The 18,171-nt window shown below is 42.1% G+C and overlaps 1 protein-coding gene across 5 annotated transcripts in view; it reads left to right on the forward strand.

The window, feature by feature from the left end:
• Nucleotides 1-18,171, forward strand: part of MYO9A (myosin IXA) — a 169,899-nt gene that overhangs the window by 21,544 nt on the left and 130,184 nt on the right. Inside the window, exon 2 of one of the 5 annotated variants that reach the window (XM_089671412.1) lies at nucleotides 16,041-16,158. The exons of the other annotated variants lie outside the window; for them this stretch is intronic. The gene's annotated coding sequence lies outside the window, so the exon portion shown is untranslated. The remainder of the gene's footprint in view (nucleotides 1-16,040; nucleotides 16,159-18,171) is intronic. 5 annotated transcript variants of the gene reach the window in all.

Genomic DNA, 18,171 nt, shown 5'->3' on the forward strand with positions numbered 1-18,171 from the left:
AATTGCACTTATTATTATTAATATTGTTATTTTTTTACCAGCTGTACACAGCATAGGTAGGCGAGGGGGCCCTGACATTAAAAATAAACAAAGCATATCCTTCGGTAGTGTGTACTTGCCTCAGTTCATAGCACTGTGTGTGATTTCTGTCTGTAGTCACATTCCTCCAAGGGATCAAGAAGGGAAGGGGGATGGGCTTCCAGCACACAGCCTGTGATTGTCAGTTGTACATGTTTCCCTATGAGATTTTGTTTTTAGAGTGGGTGTCTCTTCCCTCAAGCTGCCACCTTTTGGAGACTGGAAAGTTCTTCAAACGGGCATCATCAGTAGTTACATAGACAATGTAAAGGCTAACTAGAGTCTAATTTTTATATACCTTTTTTTAAAACTGTAGTTCTCCTCTAAAGCTGGCTATACGATAGTGGAATTTTTGGTTTGAAATTTTTCCTTGTAACGTGACGTAAACTCCTAAAAATAAATAAATGGCTCTCCTGAAGGTTTACGACATCATGACAATACGTATGTCATAATGTGCTCTCCAGTACTGAAGTATCACTGATCCCACAGGTACTGGGTACTTCCATCTTTGTCCCAGCCTTCTTTCTGGGTCCCATCTCTTTGACTTCTTTAATGGCTGGGCCTTGTTGACATCACTTCTGCGCATGCACTTCGCAGTCATTGTTCCACAGATTGGAGATTGGGTACTGCTCATACGTGGCTCAGTGTACAGGACAGCTGACAGGCAGGGGACCGATGGGGTCTCTTCTGTCATAAAAACCCTACCTGAAAGCAATTTTTTTTTATCACTTTACGTAAGGTGCTTCACACTACACAACTCAAGCAGTAATACAAACAATTGTGTTATAAAATGTGCTTTTACACAAAATATTCAGAGTCCATCACCTATGTGTACTTCAAATACCACCACAAATTATAAATCCAACACTTGTCCCAGTATGGTGTAGCTGGCCCTTTAAGTGTGAACACTTACAAACCATTGTAAAAGAAAGTAAAGCAGGTCACACTATACAACTCAAACAGTAATGCAAGCAAAGGTGTGCTAATTTACATACAAAATGTTCAAAACCATCCATAATTATGAGTCCGTGGTTCAAATCATAAAAGATGTGTCCTCGCACACCTAAGCTGCTACTATAATTGTTGGATCTACAGGTTGTGGTGGGATTTGGAGGGTGCTGGGATGAGTGCCTCCCTTCTTTCCATTTTGATAACCACTTATGTTCGTTTGATTTTCTAATCATTAGTGAGCTCAAATCGACATTTGTTTTCAGTCACAGCGATTTGAGAAGATTTTAAAGAACATTTGTTAAGCCATTGAGTGTACTGAGAACTTTAATGCAGATTTTAGTACGAGTGTTCATACAAATGCTTGTATTAGTATATAGCTTGCTTTATGCAGCCATTCCCAATCAGGGTTTATTGAAACACTAGGGTTCCTCCAGAGGTTGCTATGGGTTTCTTGAGCTGTGGCTGACTGACCTGATGGTGCCTGCTTAGTTCTGGTTCTAATGACACCAAGGACTGTTTTAGCAATCTAGAATGGTGGCATTTTGACCACCACCTAAGGGGGCATTATTTCTACTGGCCACCAATGTAAGGGGCATTCTTCCTATTGACCATCGATGTAAGCGGTATTCCTCCCAATAACCGTCAGTGTAAGGAGCATTCTTCCCAGTGACCGTCAATGTAAGAAGTATTCTTCCTACTCCCCACCTATGCAAAAGGGCATTCCTCCCACTGACCACCAATAGAAGGAGCATTCTTCCTAATGACCACCAATGTAAGGAATATTTTCTTTTTACTCACCACCAATGTAAAGGGGCATTCTTCACACTGACCACCAATGTAAGAGGACATTCTTTCTACTGACCATCAATGGAAGGAGCATTCTTCACATTGACTAATAATGTAAGGGGTATTCTTCCAATTAACCACCAATGTAAAGGACAATTTTCACACTCAACCCTGATGAATTCGTTTTACCAAGGGTTCCCTGAACCTGAAAACCATTTCAAGGGTTCCTAAGAGGTAAATAATTTGAGAAAGGCTGCTGCAATGGTTATGTTCTTATGATCCTAAAGACTGCTATTGGGAGTACAGGATAAGACATGCCATGGGGGGAGTCTGGTTTCATGCAGTCACAGCATTGCATTGAGAGGAATCAGAATCTCTGTGCAACAATTACTAAGCAGGATGCAAATCTCGCATATATTTCCTTCAAAGTCAGCCATAGCATTGCTGTTTCCTATGCAGTTAAGATGAAAGCGGGAACTAAAATGCTGCCATAATGGGTGACCGCATTGTTCGCACACCAACACTTTGCTATGTTGCAGTTAAAATATTCTTCCATAGAAAATCATGTTGCACTTTGCCCAGAGAACAATGGAAAATCCTGGCAAAGAGGCACATTTCACTGAACAGAAAGATAGATATAAAAAATAATCTAGTCAAATGTGATTTGAAGTTCTGAGAGCATTAATGTGAACAGGCTCCATTTTTCGGTCAATCATTGATAACCTGCCAAATGTGCAGTGAACTGCAAATACACATTGGCGATGGTTCAATAGTTTTCAACATGTGCTTCCATGTGGTGAACCTTTAGCACTTCGTAAATGTTGTCACCAGAACCATTGCAAACCGTTATTGCACATCCAGTCAAGGATCTTGGTAATGATCAAATGTTTCAGTCCAAAGCTGGTTAGATTGTTGCTTTTGTCAGCTTAAAGTGGAACGTCACCCAAAAAGTGAGGTTTGCATCCTCCCGCCACATTTGGCAATTTTTTGGGGGAGGTGGGAGCTTGCACCTGGTTTTGTCAGGTACCTGCTCCCACTTCTGGTCAGATGTGCTGCGTGTGTTCTGAGCTCGAAGTTTGCCCCCTCCCTCCCTCACAGCTTTCTGGGACACTTCACAGCTCTCCGAAGACTGTGGGACCATTCACAAAGAGCAATGTGCTTCATACATGCGAAGTGGGAAACTGGCTGGGAAGCCGCAAGGCTTCACTGTTGGTTTCCCTTACTTAAGATGCTGGTGCCTGCACCTAAAGCTGATTGAAGAATCGACTTGCGTGATGACATCACTGGACACGTAAATGTCCTTATAATAAAAGTCAGCAGCTACAGTATTTTTAGCTGTTCATTTTTTAATTTTTTTTTTTTAGAAGGGGAGCCTGGAGCTCTGCTTTAATGTGCAATTGGCCTCTGTAACTCAGCGTAGCTTTTAAGGGCTAATGCATACCCTGACCATTAGGATGAGGAAGGTTTTTACATATGTACACAATTACACACATTTACAAACCTTTATGCAAGGTTTTCAGGGAACATTTATTTAGGATATGTCTGTTAACAAGATCCCAAGTATAAGGATCAGTAAATTATTACATCCTTGTGCAACTGACTTTTTTTTTTTTTAAGCGGTGGTCTCTAAAATGTGGCTCGATAGCCAGATGCAGCCCTTTGCTAGCCTTTATCCGGCCCTTGGGGTAATAGTCCTCCCACTGATATGAGGCACTATTCCTTCCACCAACACCAACAGTGGGGCATAATTCCTGACAATAATAGTGGGGCACTATTCCTCCCACTGCTATCAATGGTGGGGCACTATACCTCCCACTGCTATCAATGGTGGGGCACTATACCTCCCACTGCTATCAATGGTGGGGCACTATACCTCCCACTGCTATCAATGGTGGGGCACTATACCTCCCACTGCTATCAATGATGGGCCACTATTCTTCCCACTGACACTAACAGTAAGGTGCGATTTCTTTCACTGATACCAATGATGGGGTACTGTTCCTCCCAGTAATACCAATGATGGGCCACTATTCCTCCTTCTGCCGACCATAGGCTCTATGTAACCGACTACCAACCCTGTTGCAAAGTTTATTTTCACGGATGTTGGGCCCAGGAAATTTTCTACCCCCACTGGCCACAATCTGGCCCCCCTGAAGTCTGAAGGATAGTAAACTGGCCTTTTGTAAAGTTTGGAGATCCCTGGTTTAAGGCTCCATGCACACTGGGCATTTTATTAATGCTGGTAACATTATCTGTGTAAAGTCACGTTAAAAACGCAAGTTTTTCAGCGTTTTGCTGCTTTTTTTGCGCTTTTTAGAGTTTTATTTGACCCCCCCACCAAATTTGTTGGGGTTAAAAAAAGGTCCAAAAACGCTGGTTTGCCACGTTTTACCGTCTATGTGTGCATGGACACATAGGATAACATGCTGGGGAGTTTACTGGCTGTAGAAAAAAATGTCAAAAGCCAAAAACAGCAGCTGTAAAAACGTCCAGTGTGCATGAGGACTTAAGGATAAGTTCACTTTTCGAAACAGGTTACATATTACACCCATATTAAGGGCTTAACATGTTACGAATGGACCGGCCCTGCTCCTTGTGACAGCTTGTGGGGATCTTCTCCCCCCCTCCGCAAAAAAAAATGCCCGGCCATGTCATTCATTCACGGTGTTCTGTGAATGAATAAACTACAAGCCTTTGCGGCTGTCGGCTTGTAGTTCTCAATGTACTACTGTGGAGCGAGCACCGTGGTAGTTCATTAAATCTTCCTGCCAGCATATCTGCTTGCCCCTACATCCCGTACGGGCAACAAGATATACTGACAGGTCTGCAGAAGACCTGCGTGACACCAGCAATTTACTCCTCGCTGATTCATTGCTTTAGAACCTCCAGAAACAAAAAATACACAAACATTTTTTACATGCAAAAAAAAAAATGTGCATTTATTATTTTTTGTAAAAAGCTGAACTTATTCTTTAAATGTGTGCAATGTTTACAAGCATTTTAACAAGGAAAATGGATTTACTTGTGTGTTTACATGCATACAGTATATATGTAAAATATGCAGATATGCTCATCTCTGAACTCCAGATTTGGGAATCCTTTTCTGGATCTGAACTCTCTAGAACACAGAGGTAAACGCTACAATAGAGCTGCATTCAGATCCTGCTACAGATCTGAATGCAGTGTTTTTTGCTCCAGGATGCATGAGCCCTAAAATGCAATAGAATTGCACACACACTAGAGTAGGCATAATTGTCACAGAAAGATGTTGCTCATATTACTACTAATTACATGCTATAGTTACAAGCTCTCAGATGTATGACAAATATTTGGGAATGTGTGAAATCATAAGACTGAGGCACATGGGCTTCAGTAAAACAGTGGCAATTAAAGCCCAAATAAAAATGTTCCCAAAATGAGCGCCTGCCCCTACCCCCGCAAAGGTTATATACTTGATTAAGTCTAGGGGACAAAAAAAAGCAGTCAGTTTTACATTCCTGATCCTCTGCTCCCACGGCATCCATGTACCCTCCTACAGTGGACTCTTCCTCTGCATCCTTATGTCCAGTGCAGGGTTTTGGGCTCTGCATTGGTCTTGATGACATCAGAATAACTGTGACTGCTTTAGCATAGGGGACAAGAAGCTGCAGGGAATGGATTTACAGTCTTGAGGGAACCTGCAGGAGTGTAGGATTGAGTAAGAACTTTTTTTTTTTGGCCCCCTAGACCTAAATGAGCATTTAACTCTTGCAGTGCGGGGTGCTACTATAAGGGAGCGTTTTTCCTATCCCTGGAGTTCAGCATTAATGTAAGAATCGCTTTATTTTTCTGCACTGAGAAATGATACATGGAATGATTGATAGGGGTTGGACCTCTGCTTTCCTTTTCTTAGAAGTCGATTTCGTAACTATTCACAGTCACAAGTCTGGTCACTGTCTTTTCTGCAGGTTCATAGTTATAAAGCACTGGATTTTTGCCTTGCATCTCATATGATCTTATTGTGTTTTACAATGTTGTATGGTAAATTGAGATATCCATGTAACGTATCAGTTTTGTGTTGATTAATCTTCATCTTATTACGTTATGGAAGCACTGACCCATGGGAAGATCTACAAGCACTTTGGCAAATGATCATAGTGTGATCACTTGCTTGTGTCATTTTAGTAGGGTGGGACACATTCTAAGGGCTATGTGTCAGTTCCTCCTGTCACTGGCGATCCTTTGTAAAGGGACAGACTGTCTGGCTTTGTCTCAGTGGGGGATGTGACGTTCCAAGCTTCTTTTGTGTGGGGATTGTTAGAATTTACTTTTTTTTTTTCCACGAGTAATACTATCTATCCGCTTAGAATTATCTAGCGCCATAGTGTCACCTTCTTCTCTTATCCACATGACATTGTACTGTAAGATATCAGTAGTAGGTTTAAATGATTAAGCATCCTATGTAAACATTAATAGAGCTTACAGGTATTTTTCATCCACCATTTTTCCTTAAAGTCGTACTAAAGGCTCAATGTTTTTACACTAAGGAGACTATAAAAGCATCTCTTGGAAAGGTTTTAATCTGTTTAGGTAAAATATAATTTGAATTTTGGTTTCTCACTGCTGCTGGCTCCACGTCCCAAAGTGCTGCTTCCCCTAACTTCCAGGTCCATATTACATCACAGCAAGCCTGTACTAGGGACAGAGCAGGCTCAAGAAGTTATGTCAATTGCTTCCAGGAGGAAAGAGCAGGGTAGCTACACACTCCTTGCAGTGAAGGCCAGTTATAGACTGGGGCGATGGCCTTTTTTTGAGCTACACACCTTACAGACACAGCAGAAGACTAGAGAATCACAGTGTCAAGGGGGGCACACCTGCAAAGGTGTTTCCAGTGGAACCCTGTGTCTGTCTCTCTCTGCCCCCCCTCTCTCTCTGCCACCTCTCTAACTCTCTGCCCCCCCCTTCTGTTTCTCTCTCTCTCTCTCCTTTATTGGCAGGGGGGATAGGGGAATAGTCCATGTAAAGGATTTTTAAGTCCTCCAGTTTTTCATTCTCTTAGCTGCAGAATATGTGACAGCATGCCACAGACTATTTTCACCATTGGCACTTCTCCCAGTAGAATTTGGAGTTTCCTCCTCGTCTATAGAGGTGAAGTCTGGGATGAGAGCGGAGGGTCTCTTGAAGTGAGTGTCCCTCACTGATGAGTACTTGGTGCACTGTAATAGGAAATGGTCCTCATCCTCCAGGACCCCCTGGTCACATTGCTGGCACAGTCTACTCTCCCTGGGTTTGTAGGTCTGTCTATGCCTTCCTTGATTAGATTTTAAGGCTGCAGGCACTCAGTCTGTACAGTCTCAGGGACTGTCCGTCCTTGGGGTGCTGTAACACTTCTAGATACTGTGCCAGTTTGTAGTCTTTCTGCAGTGACAGGGAAATAGTTTCTTGGCGTTTAATTTCTCCAGTCCCAAACATATTTTTCTTGGGAATCATTTATCAAGTTCTTTATTTGAGATTTAGTCAGACCAGATTGTTGGGCATGTGGGATACACAAGGTGCTGATGAGCAGGCCACATGCCTCTGACTGTTCTTTGTGGTGGTGTAAGTTAGGACTGCTGTTTTGTAGGTTGTCCCAGTATGGTAGTGCCCTCTTCTGTATTGCGAGGAGTAAGGGAAATCTGCCCAATGTAGAATGGCAAGCACTGTTGAAGGTGCTCCGATGGACTTGGAGGAGGTGCTTGCAGAATTCCTGATTAAATATTTCCCAGGTGAAATATTTCTGGCAAGCTGGAGCCCCATTTGGATTGGTCTGGGTACGTGACAGGACCCCAAACTTCACTGCCATAAAGAAGGATTGGGGTGATGATGCTATCAAAGATTCTAAGCCAGACATTTTCTGGTGGTTTTAGGTGGTACAGCTGTCTCCTGATGGCATAGAAGGCTTTGCATGCCTTGACTTTCAGGGCCTCTATGGCTGACTTGAAACTTCCTTATTGGTTTATTTCCAGGCCGAGGTATGTGAAACTGTGGGATTCGTCAAGAGTACAGTTGTTTAATGTAAATGAAGGGCTCTTTGTTATGTTTTCTTCCTTTGGAACACCATGATTTTTGTTTTCTTTGAAATGATAGGTAGTGCTTATGTGGCACTGTATTTCGCCAGCACTTCCAGGCTGTTTTGTAGGCCTTTCTCTGTTGGTGACAGTAGTAGGAGGTCATCTGCACACAGCAGGAACTTCACCTCAGCATCATGTAGAGTAATTCCAGGTGCTGGGGAGGATTCTAGAGCTGTAGCCAATTCATTGATGTAGATTTTGAAGAGGGTCAGTCTTAGGCTGGAGCCTGCCGGAAGTGTTGTATTCTTTTCCCATTCACTTTTACGTTGCAGCTGTTCTTGGTATATGAACTCTTGATGACATACGTTTTCCCTTCATTTCCACTCTCCAGTAGTTTCAGGAACAGACCTAGGTGCCACACTTAGTCAAAAGCCTTCTTAAAGTCCACAAAACAGGCGAATATCTATCCATGTTTTGTATTGTGGACATGGTTCTCGATGAGACTGTGTAGGGTGTAGATGTGGTCTGTGGTTTGGCATGAAACCCGCCTGACTTCTGCTGAGGACATTGTGTTGAGGATCCTTTTGTTGAGGATACTGTTGAATAGTTTCCCCAGTATGCTGCCGACACTAGCTGGATCTTACTGGTCTCCACTCTTCTGGATGGATGTTATGAGGCCTTGGTTCTGTACTTGAAGGGTAGTAACCAGCGCTCAGGACCAGATTGAACACTTTACATATTGCAGCATGTACATCTGGGGAGCCATGTGTAATCATCTCTGGCAGGATTCCTTCCATTCTGCTAGCTTTTTTTTTTAGTTTGCAGGTATTGAATTCTCCCTCTCTCTCTTGACATGGAGGCAGGATCCATTGGCTGTATAAGTGCATTTGATTAATATTTGGAATGAATGGCACTACCCAGCTATGCTCACATACCCATATAATACTATATTGATTAATAGGTGATAGCATGGTGAAAGTGCATGCAACAGTTAAACCTTAAAATCTTTTTATTTTTATTTTTTTGTGTTTTTTTTTTTTATCTTATTGCCATGACTTTCACTATGGCTTCTTTCACCCTTGTAGTGGGGTCTACGGCCCCCCTGAAAAGCAATTTGGGGTGGTGCCGAATGGGACATTTTGCATTTGTGTTGCATTGCAACTGCAAGGGGTGCTTTTTCTTTTCATACTTTTTTTTCATACTTTTTTTAAATTTGGATGTAACCAGTGTTAATTTTGTTGTAAAATATTTTCGTCATAGTTTTCGTCAGCTGCATGTTTTCAGTGATGAAATCTAAACAAAAATAAAATTAGAATTAAGCCAATTGATAAAAACTATGATGAAATTGAATTCCAATTTTCAGTTGGTTGACTAAAATTTGTAGTACATTTTATTTGACTAAAATCCTAATTGGTTTAGTTAAATTGTACTGCATTATTTAAGAATTTATCTAGAATTTCCAAACTCCTTATATACTCCTGGAACAAAAATCTAATAATATTATTTATAGCATTGAAGTGGTAGTAAACTAATTTCTTTATACCCTTACCTATAGGTAAGCTTATAATAAAGCTTACCTGTAGGTAAAATGGGTATCTCCTAAATGTACACCTTTTTGGAGATATTCTAGTGAAGGAACAGCATACCTGTGCCGTTCCATCAGAGATGTGTGCCGCGGGCCATAGCTCCTGCGCGAGAGTGACATCATGGCTAAGGTCATTCAAGCAGCCCGGGAACCCAGAAGGAAGACTAGATGAAGATCGAAGCCATTGCAGCGGTGACAGCGTGGCGCTGGAGGGCTTCGTTCTTGGGTAAGTCTTTCATAATGTGCAAGAATGGGATCTATACTAGGTCAATACAACATTGCCTTGCAGGGGAATATCCTTTTACTTCCGCTTTAAGGTTTGAATATGCACTACAGACACAGATAGCCATTGTGATATATAAAGTCTTTATAAACAAAGTAACAAATAACAAAGTTTAATAAACAAACAAAAATATTGCTTTTTGAGAAACAAAAGTGCATCTTGAAAAAAAAAAAAAAGAAAAACCTGTAAACTTTTTTTGTTGTAATGCCAGGCTGCAGGTGGGGATGGGGAAGTAAATATTAGTGAGGGATTGCACAGGGCAGGGCGCATTATGCTTTGGGAATGGGGAGGTGATCTGCAAGTGGGGATGGGGAAGTAAATGGGAGAGAGGCAGTGCACAGGGCAGAGAACTGGATAGTCTGAAGAAGCTGTTATTTTACACAGTGCTAAGCACCGCTATCTCATTGGGAGGGGAAACACCACGTCACATCCAGACCTGAATTTGACAGAGGCGTTCCTCTTCTGTGGTTTGCAGGGCATTGTTCCAGAACTCACAGGCAGACAAAGGGAGCCTGTGTGTCTCAGCCAATACAGCTTGCCGATAGAGTACTGGAGATTTTAGTCAATTAAGCTGGCCATAGACGGGCCGTTTATCGGCCAAATTATCGGCCGATAAATGAAAAATCAGTCGTTGCTGCCATGGATGCTGCCACTAATACTTACAAAAACGGCCGTTTTTTGTGGATTTTCCAGCATGACTGATAAAAAGAAACCAGAAGATCCACAAAAAACTGCCAACGGCATTGCCCCACTAACAATGTAAATATTGGCCGAAAATTCGGACGATAAACAACCCGTCTATGGCCTGCATTAAATACAACTAAAATTGCAGGTGACTAAAATGCAACTAAAACTAAAATAGCATTTTAGACAAAAGACTAGGATTAAAACTGAATTGAAATTTGTCAAAATTAACAGTGGATGTAAACCCCTTCCTGCCAGCTGGCTTATGTTCATGTGACTGCAGCACAGAAGCCAATCCCCAAGGATACATTTATGTGGCATTAAAGCCCAGCCAGTGCATATACAGTGGAGAAAATAATTATTTGATCCCCTGAAGATTTTGTACATTTGCCCACTTTTAAAGAAATGAAGTGTATATAATTTATCATAGGTGTATCTTAAATGATAGAGACAGAATATCAACCAAAAAAATCACGATACAAATTGTCACAAGTTAGCCTGCAGTTTCTGGTTTGTGTATTCTTACCTCCTTGCTGCAGTGCTGTTCCTGATTCCTTTCACATGTGTGGTTTGTCTGTGCTCACCTATGGGTGTCGTCTGCTATTCTCTGGTTTTTATTCCCTTCCTTTCCATCACTTCCTGGCCAGCCTCCTAGTTTTCAGGTCTGTATAAGACATGCTCAGTCTAGTGCACTTTGCCTGAGCAATGGCTTAATGGCTGTCTGTTGCTATGCCTGTATCCGGCAACCTGTGGACTGGCCCTGGCTTTGCTCACTGACTGTGCTTGATTTCCACCTGTCCTGACCTTGGCTTGTGTACTGGCTTCCCTGTGTCTCTTGCTATTATATGTTGCTCACGCGTGTGGGCTCTGCATCCTCAGCTGGGCATACCTGGGGGCTGCAACCTGGTTCTAGCTTGCTGCAAGTCCATTCCCACCATCAGGGGCTCTGGTGAAGAAGCAGGCTGGAGCTTAGATGCTGTGCCCTGGGGAACCCCGAGTTGGCGGTTTACAAGGGCTCACTACCACAGGTTCGTGACACAATGTTATGAATTGAGTTGCAGTTCAGTGAGTAAAATCAGTATTTGATCCCCAAGCAAAACATGATTTAGTACTTGGTGGAGAAACCCTTGTTGGCAAGCACAGAGGTGAGACGTTTCTTGTAGTTTACCAGGTTTGTACACATCTCATGAGAGATTTTGGTTCTATAGGATTAAGGTCTGGAGACTGGGTAGGCCATTCCATGACCTTGATGTGCTTCTTCTTAAGCCACTCCTTTGTTGCCTTGGTGGTATGTTTTGTCATGCTGGAAGACCCAGTGTTCTGGCAGAGGGAAGAAGGTTCTCATCTAAGATTTTACAATACATGGCCCCATCCAGTGGCCCCTCACTGCGCCAAAGTCGGCCTGTACCTTTAGCAGAGAAACCGCCCCAAAGCATAATGTTTACACCTCCATGCTTGACAGTAGGGATGGTGCTCTTAGGGTCATAGTCAGCATTTTTCTTCCTCCAAACATGGCAAGTCAAGTTAATGCTAAAGAGCTCAATTGTGGTCTCATCTGACCACAGCACTTTCTCACAATTCTTTGCTGAATCATTTAAATGTTCATTGGCAAACTTCAGACGAGCCTGTCCATGTGCCTTCTTGAGGAGGGGGACCTTGCGGGCTCTGCAGGATTTCAGTCTATGGCGGTGTATCATGTTACCAATGGTCTGTTTGGTGACTGTGGTCCCAACTGCCTTGAGTTCATTCACACACTTGTCATGCCTGCACTATAGTGAGATAAGTTATTGCAGGGAGTGCAAATTCACAAGATTGTCATAAGAACAGCACTGCCTCTGTTACTGAAACACTCCCATTGAGAGCTGCAGTGTCTAGGAGGGGAGTATGTGAGACAAAAATGAAGAAGGATTTGGCTCAGTCAGGGAAGGTAAAGGAAGTTTTTTTTGTTTACTTGGAGGCTTGTGCATGACAAGTTCTTGTTTAGACTGTTATACGGGAGCCTTTAGATTTCCTTTGATTTTGATTATTCTGTTGCTTCGATTATGTAAGATCCTTATCTGCACTGACAAATAGGACCACAGCGTGGGTCACATGGCGTTGCTCCATCTCTGTTTTCATACTTGTTTTCTCTCATTTGCTTGCTGTCTCTCTCATGCATTTTGAGGAAAGCACATAGTCTGCCAATGATGACCTTTAATTGCTTTGAGTCGCTGACCCAGAAGAATTATCCAGACAAATCATTCTGACATTCACCTGACTTTGTGACCTGGTCAGTGACTCAGAAAGCATTGAAGCCACCAGATCACAGTATCAACCATGCAACTTGCATTTTCAAAAAGAGATAATGAATACCCACCAAGCATCCCTCCCCATATTTAGGTGGACAATGAGCCAAATGGCTTAGGATGTAGTTTGTGTTCCGAGTCTTGCATGCAATATTCAGCCAATACTGTCCCCTTAATTTGTATTGCTTCTACTAGCAGTTCTGCACAGAGCCAAGATGGAGGCTATAACAATGCCAAGGTGAATGAGAGCTTTAGAAGTCATCTTTTTTTTTTTTGCTGTAAAGGCAGCTGGATGAAGTTATGTACTTGCGGCATTCACATGCTTTGCTTCACGCCACAGCAAGAGTTATACCTTCCCTTTTTCTTTTTCTTCTTCTATCTATATATAAATGTGTGTGTGTGTGTGTGTGTGTGTGTGTGTGTGTGTGTGTGTGTACGCATTTACAGTAAAAAGAATGCTGGTAGCCTTGCAAGTCACGGTTCATGCGCAGATTTTTTTATCAGTAAAATGATCGGCCGATTTGCCCATCATTGCCGGGAAAATTGTCCGATTGTCCAAATCGGCCACAAATTTTCCAACATGACCGATTAAAAAAATTGTGCAAAAAACCCAAAAAACGGCTGACCAATTAACCCACTAACAGTGCGAAAATTGGCTGATTTTTTTTGGCCAAAAAATCGGCCAATTTTTGACCCGTCTATGGCCGGCAAAAGTTGTGGTGTAGGATTTTAGGTGTTAGAACATGCAGTGAGAAGGAGACACATCACCTCCTTGCTGCCTGTCAATGCCCTCCGAAAAGCGATCAACTGCAGCTCACTCTACAGAAGGCTTTGATAATGGAAACAAGCTCTTACTATTTTATAGGGCACCCCAGACTCCCAGCACACATCTCATTTGAACTAATCCTCATAACTAATTTTCTCTGTCTGATTTGTCTCAGTTCTATATATTTACGGTTTGTTCACTCCACAGTGATTGCAGTATTACACTTTGTATGTGAGTTGCTATTCATCTTTATCTGCATCTCAAGGCACACCACAACTCAGAGATGATGGTTTTTGCTATGTGGTGTGCTGCATTGTAAGAAAAATTTTATGTGGGGTTTTTGCTTTTTTTTTTGCCAGCTGGTGGTGATCTTCTGTTCATGCATTTGCTAAATTTTACCAGGTGGATGTTCAGGCCTTTTCTGATATCGGCTTCGGTCATAAGGTCTTTCAGGGGGCTTGTTTAAACTGCAGGCAGGTTCTAGTTTGCAGTTGGGTCTGTTAGCATGTTGTTGCTGTGGCCCACCTCTTAGTACTGCGTTTGGAGGTCCCAAATGTCTGTAAGTCCTCCATCCCTCACACTAGGTTCACACCTAAGCGTTTTCCACAGCTTTTTGCAGAAATGCATTGCAGTCCATTTAACATGATTTCCAATGGGACACGTTCACATCTCCTCGTTTTCACTCGGTTCGTTTTTTGTAAAAGGTCAGGGACTGTTTTGAACGCAAAAAGTTGTGTTTTTGGTTTTATAGACTTCAATGGAAACGCTGCAGAAAAACATGTAGTGTGTTTTTTATGCATTTTTGCAGCTTTTTTAATGCGTTTTGCATTTTTTAAATCTGCCTAGCAATAAGAAAAAAATTAAAAACCACAATACACATCAAAAACGCAGATGCAAAAAGCAATGCAGAAACTGGTCAAACGCAAACTACATAGGTTGGAGCCTAGGGTTAATGAAGAAAGAAAACAGGATTTTCGTAGTCAGCATGACTACTTTTTTTCTTTGAGTTCATTGAGGGGAAAAAACTCGTTGGTTATGATTTTGTTCTTGGCACTGCTTTGTTACAGAACTGAGAAATGCTAGGAGTGGAAGGGTTTTACCAGGATGATTGCTGTTTGTTTTTTGACCAATCCAGTTTCTTCTGTAGGGAGCAGTACAACCCAAATATGAATTTATTGTGTCAACACTGAGCAAAGAATTTTACAGTGAGTACGAAAATTCCTTTTTCCTGGAGTACGCTGAGAATTCCTTATTTCACAAATATGCTTTTGGTTTAAAATGGGCTGAAACTTGATGTAGATCTTTTGGCTTTTTAAAAAAAAAAACAAGAACAAAAAAAATCTGAACCATAGTACACTAATTGCTTTGCACTCAACAGGTCGCCTGGAGAAATAGGATTTTATGTTTATTTCTGTACTGATGGCTTACATTGATTAGTTGGAGTTGGCCTTAATCAATTAGCTTACAAAGTTGGGGATCTGTCAGTGTGTGAGAGAAGAGTGGAGATCCCACCATTGGGATCATTGGGCTAGGAGTTGGAGATAAGTTATTTTGAAGTGGGTTTTGGCAATGGTAATTGTGGGGCATTTTAATGGATGGTTTGAGATCTATCGTTTCTGATAGGAGTATCTACCCATGGCAGACCCTTGATTGGGAAGAAGTTGTCAATCTATGGTTTTCTGCCTTTTGTTTGTGTGCCAGTCTACTTGAAATCCATTACTGCTTCTTTGGAACCTAGCTACAAATCCCCCCCCCCCCCCCCACCATAGATAGGTGACAGTGTGGGTAAGGGAGTAAAGTCTGTTCAGCAGGGACCAGCTGAGATTCGATCCATGTATGGGCAAGCTGATTGTATCCAAATTGATCCATCGACCTGACTACAACCAGCCTGTTGAATTTTTTGACATTGAGTTTCTGCCAGCAGCTACAGCCACTAGCAGTTACCAATGTGCTCTGCCTGCTGAGAAGGCGTCCTGCGCCCCCAAAGGCTAGCAAAACACAATAGCCTTGTGGGAGGCATTGACTGTGTTTATGGGGGAATCAAGCGATTTGCATTCCTTCCATCTGTGGTGGAAGGAAAGAAAGTCGAGTAATCTATAGGCTGCTTGAGGCAACCATGGTTCACAGGAAAGGAAATTGCTCACTGACTCCCTGCCGGAAGAACACAATAACTACTGCTGGTGGCTATAGTAATCGCATGCATAAAAAAAAAATTGTAAGTCGGGTTGCACTGAAGTTAATCGATGTATCCACGTCAGTACAACCAGCCTGCCCGTAGATGGATTGTATCTCATCCGGTCCCTGCTGAACTGGCCAAGATTCAGTCCATCTATGGCTGACTTTAGTCTCAAAAAACTAGGGGGGAGTTTTTCGGGGGGGGGGGGGGCACATATGTCGTAAATGCAGTAGGTGGGGTAGGATATTAATCTTTAGAACGCTCTGGCATCTGAACCTTAAAAGATTATTTTTAATATTTAAAGCCCATTTGTCTTCAGAGAGATTTGCTGGTCATTTCAAGCCTGTACATTTGAGCAGTGTTCGGAGACAATTCAGGACATACAGATTTTTAAAACAAAACATTATCTTTCAACAGCTGCTGTTCCATCTAGAAAATGGAAGCATAAAATTGGTAAAGGAAGTATGAAGTGAGATATTCTGATGAGGATCTTGAAACTCACACACATCCACTGTTACGTGCGCTAGTCTTAGAGGTATGGTTAACCCTGTGTTTTTTGCACACCTGTTTAAAAAAATAAATAAACATTTTGGTATGAAATTAGTTATAAACCCAAACATATATTTTTTGAAAGCAGACAGCCTGGAGAATAAAATTGTGGTAGATCCAATATTTTGTTACATGATATTTCCACAGTGGTTTATCAAGCTCAAATTTTCAGTAAAAAATACATTCAATTCAATATTAGAACATGCAAGCGCAATATATTACCCAGTGTTTGGTAAAATATCAAAGATGAGGTTGCGCCGAAAAAATTGATACCCAACATGTCACGTTTTTAAACTGTGTGCCTGCAAAGCAACAAACTTTGATACTCCATATTTTCCATAGGTAAAGTTTTAAAGGCTGATTTCACTCTTTTTGCAGAAAAGAAAGGTGCATTTGTTTTTTTTTGTTTTGTTTTTCCATAGGAGTCTTCAAAGCATTGCACGGTGGATCAGTGGATTACTAGTGCAATGCCAGGTTCCTGCAAACTCTTCCTCCAGCTCCCTGCCCATACATCTGTATGGGTTTTCAGTTAGAGAACTGGAGGCAGCCAGCGGTGTACGAATACAGTGATCTACAAATGAACTAAAAGACCACGAAAGATGGGACTTGTAGTTCCTTCATTCACAGGTCTCTGTGAATGAATGACATGGCTGTGTGGACAGAACTTTAATTGATTTCAAATTTGACAGCTGCTGAAGGGGATAGGAACCCCTGGATGCCCTCACAGGGGGCGGGTGCTTTTTTTTGGGGGGAGGGGAGGGTTACTTGGCAACATGTTACACCCTAAATACATGTGTAATGTAACTTGTTGCTAAATGTGGGTTAGCCCTACAGGTCATCACGTTATAGTTTGCCATGAATATTGGTTCTAGAATTATCACTCCAGCATGCTCGGCGTTATGGAACGTGTCACTCAAGCAGTACTTTCTTATGTAGCAACCCTGACGGGGGGGGGCAGGAAGGCTATAATTTTTTTTTTTTTTTTTTTTGAGGGGGCTTTTTAAGTGTTTGGGTATAACTTTATTTTTTTCACTAAAAATTTATATCACATAGGCGGCAAAAACTTCCCTGGTATATAAACCAGTGTTTTTCAACCTTTTTTCAGTCAAGGTACTCTTTACAATTATGGACAGTCCCGAGGCACCCTTTAAAATCTTGGACAGTTATGAGGCACCCCATTCTAAAGTGGGGTGCCTCAAGACTGTCCATAATTTTAAAAGGGCACCCCATTCTAAAATGTGAAAAACTATTCTAATAGTTTTCTATAACGCAGCAACATCCACACATGTAGGACACTTTTGCACACTAGTACCTAGTAGTATTCCAGTGTTTCTCTTCCCTCTGTTTTTCCTCCATCACTGAGCTAATGTGACCCCAGCACTGATGGAGAGGGGCAGGGGAGGGTCAAAATAGGATGCTGTGGAGGCAGCCGACATCCTTCTTATCAATTATTGGTTGTCAGGATGCCGGTGGCTAGAAGGTTGTAATGGTGCACAATGAAAACCTGTGACTTTGTGTAACAAAAAGGCAGGCTCGTTCCACCCGCTGGCTTGTATACAAGTTTTGGGCAATTTTTAGACATTTTGCCAAGGCACCCCTGAAGAAACCCCCAAGGCACCCCAGGATGCCTGGGCATCCTGGTTGAGAAAGGCTGATATAAACTTTGTCACAGTTTCTCTTTAATGAGACATCATGGGCTTTTGAGAGAAGGGGGCAGGGGCAAACTTTCGGGAGTCACACAAAATGTTCGGAAATCAGATGGGATCAGAAAGCCAAGAGTCAATTTGTGGAGTGTACACATAACTTCCTACTGCTGTAGCAGCCAGTAGTGCGTGTGATACCCGCTGCTGCCATGACACATAATATACATTGGTGTCAGTAAAAGTGTTAAGTGACCTGACTTTCCACATGGCTCTAGCATAACTTCATTTTAGCAGAAGGTATTTCAGTATGCTTCGGCATTTTTTGTGATCTGAAAATGTCCTTAATTCATTGCATT

Source organism: Staurois parvus, unplaced genomic scaffold, assembly GCF_062004578.1.
Source record: "Staurois parvus isolate SC_StPar_1 unplaced genomic scaffold, SC_StPar_1.0 ptg000105l, whole genome shotgun sequence".
Classification (NCBI taxonomy): domain Eukaryota; kingdom Metazoa; phylum Chordata; class Amphibia; order Anura; family Ranidae; genus Staurois; species Staurois parvus.